This window comes from Ovis canadensis, chromosome X (assembly GCF_042477335.2).
Source record: "Ovis canadensis isolate MfBH-ARS-UI-01 breed Bighorn chromosome X, ARS-UI_OviCan_v2, whole genome shotgun sequence".
NCBI classification, from domain to species: Eukaryota; Metazoa; Chordata; class Mammalia; order Artiodactyla; family Bovidae; genus Ovis; species Ovis canadensis.
The window spans coordinates 47,216,104-47,222,103 of record NC_091727.1 but is presented as its reverse complement, the minus strand read 5'-3'; positions in this window follow the sequence as shown (position 1 = coordinate 47,222,103).

The window sequence follows — 6,000 nt, the reverse complement described above, 5'->3', positions numbered from 1 at the left end:
TGCTGCATCCTGCGTCAGACATAGACTGGCGATTCAATTCACATGATAGTATACATGTTAGAATGATACAATAGGCCAGCTAGACCTAATTGATATCTATAGGACATTTCACCCCAAAACAATGAATTTCACCTTTTTCTCAAATGCACATGGAACCTTCTCCAAGATAGATCACATCCTGGGCCATAAATCGAACCTTGATAAATTCAAAAAATCGAAATCATTCCATGCATCTTTTCTGACCATAATGCATTAAGATTAGATCTCAATTATAGAAGAAAAACTATTAAAAATTCCAACATATGGAGGCTGAACAACATGCTTCTGAATAACCAACAAACCACAGAAGAAATCAAAAAAGAAATCAAAAAATGCATAGAAACAAATGAAAATGAAAACACAACAACCCAAAACCTGTGGGACACTATAAAAGCAGTGCTAATAGGAAAGTTCATAGCAATACAGGCATACCTCAAGAAACAAGAAAAAAGTCAAATAAACAACCTAACTCTACACCTACAGCAACTAGAAAAGGAAGAAATGAAGAACCCCAGAGTTAGTAGAAGGAAAGAAATCTTTAAAAATAGGGCAGAAATAAATGCAAAAGAAACAAAAGAGACCATAGCAAAAATCAACAAAGCCAAAAGCTGGTTCTTTGAAAGGATAAATAAAATTGACAAACCATTAGCCAGACTCATCAAGAAACAAAGGGAGAAAAATCAATCAGTAAAATTAGAAATGAACATGGAGAGATCACAACAGACAACACAGAAATACAAAGGATCATTAGCGACTACTATCAGCAATTATACACCAATAAAATGGACAATATGGGAGAAATGGACAAATTCTTAGAAAAGTACAACTTTCCAAAACTGAACCAGGAATAAATAGAAAATCTTATTAGACCGATCACAAGCATGGAAATTGAAACTGTAATCAGAACACTTCCAGCAAACAAAAGCCCAGGTCCAGATGGCTTAACAGCTGAATTCTACCAAAAATTTAGAGAAGAGCTAACACCTATCCTACTCAAATTCTTCCAGAAAATTGCAGAGGAAGGTAAACTTCCAAACTCATTCTATGAGGCCGGCATCACCCTAATACTAAAACCTGAAAAAGATGCCACAATAAAAGAAAACTACAGGCCAATATCACTGATGAACATAGATGCAAAAATCCTCAACAAAATTCTAACAATCAGAATCCAACAATACATTACAAAGATCTTACACTATGACCAAGTGGGCTTTATCCCAGGGATGCAAGGATTCTTAAATATCTGCAAATCAATCAATGTAATTCACCACATTAACTAACTGAAAAATAAAAGCCATATGATTATCTCAATAGATGCAGACAAGGCCTTTGACAAAATTCAACATCCATTTATGATAAAAACTCTCCAGAAAGCAGGAATAGAAGGAACATACCTCAACATAATAAAAGCTATATATGACAAACACACAGCAAACATTATCCTCAATGGTGAAAAATTGAAAGCATTTCCCCTAAAGTCAAGAACAAGACAAGGGTGACCGCTTTCACTGCTACTATTCAACATAGTTCTGGAAGTTTTGGCCACAGCAATCAAAGCAGAAAAAGAAATAAAAGGAATCCAGATTGGAAAAGAAGAAGTGATACTCTCACTGTTTGCAGATGACATGATCCTCTACATAAAAAACCCTAAAGACTCCACCAGAAAATTACTAGAGCTAATCAATGAATATAGTAAAGTTGCAGGATATAAAATCAACACACATAAATCCCTTACATTCCTATACACTAATAATTAGAACGTAGAAAAATAAATTAAGTAAATAATTCCATTCACCATTGAAACGAAAAGAATAAAATACTTAGGAATATATCTTCCTAAAGAAACTAAAGACCTATCTATAGAAAACTATAAAACACTGATGAAAGCAGTCAAAGAGGACACTAATAGATGGAGAAACATACCGTGTTCATGGATTGGGAGAATCAATATAGTGAAAATGAGTATACTACCCAAAGCAATCTACAGATTCAATGTAATGCCTATCAAGCTACCAACGGTATTTTTGACAGAACTAGAACAAATAATTCAAGATTTGTATGGAAATACAAAAAACCTCGAATTGCCAAAGCAATCTTGAGAAAGAAGAATGGAAATGGAGGAATCAACTTGCCTGACTCCAGGCTCTACTACAAAGCCACAGTCATCAAGACAGTCTGGTACTGGCACAAAGACAGAAATATAGATCAATGGAACAAAATAGAAAGCCCAGAGATAAATCCACACACCTATGGATACCTTATCTTTGAGAAAAGAGGCAAGAATATACAATGGAGTAAAGAGAATCTCTTTACCAAGCAGTGCTGGGAAAACTGGTCAGCCACTTGTAAAAGAATGAAACTAGATCACTTTCTAACACCATACACAAAAATAAACTCAAAATGGATTAAAGATCCAAACGTAAGACTAGAAACTATAAAACTCCTAGAGGAGAACATAGGTAAAACACTCTCCAACATAAATCACAGCAGGATCCTCTATGACCCACCTCCCAGAATATTGGAAATAAAAGCAAAAATAAACAAATGGGATCTAATTAAAATTAAAAGCTTCTGCACAACAAAGGAAAATATAAACAAGGCGAAAAGACAGCCTTCTGAATGGGAGAAAATAATAGCAAATGAAACAACTAACAAATAACTAATCTCAAAAATATACAAGCAACTTATGCAGCTCAATTCCAGAAAAATAAACAACCCAATCAAAAAATGGGCCAAAGAACTAAATAGAGATTTCTCCAAAGAAGACATACAGATGGCTAACAAACACATGAAAAGATGTTCAAAGTCACTCATTATTAGAGAAATGCAAATCAAAACCACAATGAGGTACCATTTCACACCAGTCAGAATGGCAATAAATGCTGGAGAGGGTGGGGAGAAAAGGGAACCCTCTTACACTGTTGGTGGGAATGCAAAGTAGTACAGCCACTATGGAGAACAGTGTGGAGATTCCTTAAAAAATTGCAAATAAAATTTGCAATCCCGCTGCTAGGCATACACACTGAGAAAACCAGAATAGAAAGAGACACGTGTACCCCAATGTTCATCACAGCACTGTTTATAATAGCCAGGACATGGAAACAACCTAGATGTCCATCAGCAGATGAATGGATAAGAAAGCTGTGGTATATATACACAATGGAGTATTACTCAGCCTTTAAAAAGAATACATTTGAATCAGTTCTAATGAGATGGTTGAAACTGGAACCTATTATACAGAGTGAAGTAAGCCAGAAAGAAAAACACCAATACAGTATACTAACACATATATATGGAATTTAGAAAGATGGTAATGATGACCCTGTATGCAAGACATCAAAAGAGACAGATTTGTAGAGCAGACTTTTGGACTCTGAGGGAGAGGGAGAGGGTGGGATGATTTGTGAGAATGGCATTGAAACATGTATACTATCATGTAAGAAACGAACCACCAGTCTATGTTCGATGCAGGATGCAGGATGCTTGGGGCTGGTGTATGGGGAGGATCCGGAGGGATGATGTGGGGTGGGAGGTGGGAGGGGGGTTCATGTTTGGGAGCTCATGTACACCTGTGGTGGATTCATGTCAATGTATGCCAAAACCAATACAGTATTGTAAAGTAAAATAAAGTAAAAAATAAAAATTTAAATTAAAAATAAAATAAAATAAATCATCAGATCTAGACCCATTTGTCTTTGTATGTGCAGCAAAATAGTTGTTAAACAAAGTATAATCAAAGTTAAAAGTCACGTTATGTCCATAGTTAAGGTACAAAGTGTTACAGCTGTCTATTTTAGGATTGTTAGATGTCATCAGATTAAGAAGAAGCATCACATATGATTGTTGTGAAAGGTAGTCACAGACTTGGAGAAAGTCATTTGCCTTAAGTGCACATGCCCACTACAGGAAGCCTTCAACTAATTAGAAGTGGAGGGCTCCATACAACCAGCAATTAGACCAATTGTGGTATGTGGCTTAGGAATGAGCCCAGGATGGGAAGGCGTTGGCTTGACAGTCAAATGACAGACTCAGGATTTCTGGAGTGAGCAGAAGCAGGCACTTATAGATTATCAGTCCCATCTGAAAAGTGAGGAGTAAAAGCATAGAGAATAAAGACATTTTAAAATGACATGGCTTAGTCTGAGGGGTCAGGATGTCACATTTTAACCTGAGTTTTGGTACACCCACTAATTAATTCCTGGCACTTTGAAAGCCATGGGGGAAGAAAATAACCTGGAAAGGGCCTTCCCAGAGGATCTTGAGAGATTGCTCCCCAGGTCCCAATGTCTTTATCAGGACCTCTCTTCCTGGCTCAAACAGTGGCTTATTTGACTCAGAGGCTGGAACAAGAATCAATTCCTAGAGTTTCCATAATATATGTTTAAAAGCTGACATTTGAGTTATATAACAATGACTGATATTAAAGAAGCTGACTGTCAGCCATCTAAATGTTAACTTTAAGATTCCACTTACATCATGAGAAGTCAGTACAGTAAGATTTTGCCCATTAGTAAACTTAAGGGCTTTAGGCACTAGTAAAGCACTTAGCCCTTGCGGCTGCAACCAGAGCACTTAGCACGGCCAATAGGAACTACCCCATGTCTGAGGTCAGGGGCAGAAGGTGGGAGGACCCCATGCCTGAGCAGCGATAGCCAAAAAGAGTTACCTCATATCTGAGGTCAGGGGCAGCAGCTGAGAGTGCCAGACTGATGGTGCAGGAATGGCAGAGAGGAGCTACCCCAGACCGAGATCGGGGTGGCAGCTGGGAGAAGCTAACCCATTCTGAGGCCAGGGGCAGTGGCCAGGAGGAGCGACCCCACGTCCAAGGAGCAGTGGATGTGTGGGCACAGGAGGGCCTAGAGGAGCTATTCCACGTTCAAGGTCAGGAGGGGCGGCGGTGAGGAGATACCCCTTGTCCAAGGTAAGGAGCAGCGACTGTGTTTGCTGGAGCAGCCATGAAGAGATACTCCATGTCCAAGAGAAACCCAAGTAAGACGGTAGGTGTTGCAAGAGGGCATCAGAGGGCAGGCACACTGAAACCATACTCACAGAAAACTAGTCAATCCAATCACACTAGGACCACAGCCTTGCCTAGCTCAATGAAACTAAGCCATGACCGTGAGGCCACCCAAGATGGGCGGGTCATGGTGGAGAGGTCTGACAGAATGTGGTCCACTGGAGAAGGGAATGGCAAACCACTTCAGTATTCTTGCCTTGAGAACCCCATGAACAGTATGAAAAAGCAAAATGATAGAATACTGAAAGAGGAACTCCCCAGGTCAGTAGGGGCCTAATATGCTACTGAAGATCAGTGGAGAAATAACTCCAGAAGGAATAGAGATGGAGCCAAAGAAAAAACAATACCCAGTTGTGGATGTGACTGGTGACAGAAACAAGGTCCGATGCTATAAAGAGCAATATTGCATAGGAACCTGGAATGTCAGGTCCATGAATCACGGCAAATTGGAAGTGGTCAAACAGGAGATGGCAAGAGGGAACCTCAACATTCTAGGAATCAGTGAACTAAAATGGACTCGAATGGGTGAATTTAACTCAGATGACCATTATACCTACTACTGCAAGCAGGAATCCCCTAGAAGAAATCGAATAGCCATCATGGTCAACAAAAGAGTCTGAAATGCAGTACTTGGATGCAATCTCAAAAATTACAGAATGATCTCTGTTCATTTCCAAGGCAAACCATTCAATATCAAACTCTATGCCCCAACCAGTAATGCTGAAGAAGCTGAAGTTGAATGGTTCTATGAAGACCTACAAGACCTTTTAGAGCTAACACCCAAAAAAGATGTCCTTTTCATTATGGGGGACTGGAATGCAAAAGTAGGAAGTCAAAAAACACCTGGATAACAGGCAAATTTGGCCTTGGAATACAGAATGAAGCAGGGCAAAGACTAATAGAGTTTTGCCAAGAAAATGCACTGGTCATAGCAAACACCCTCT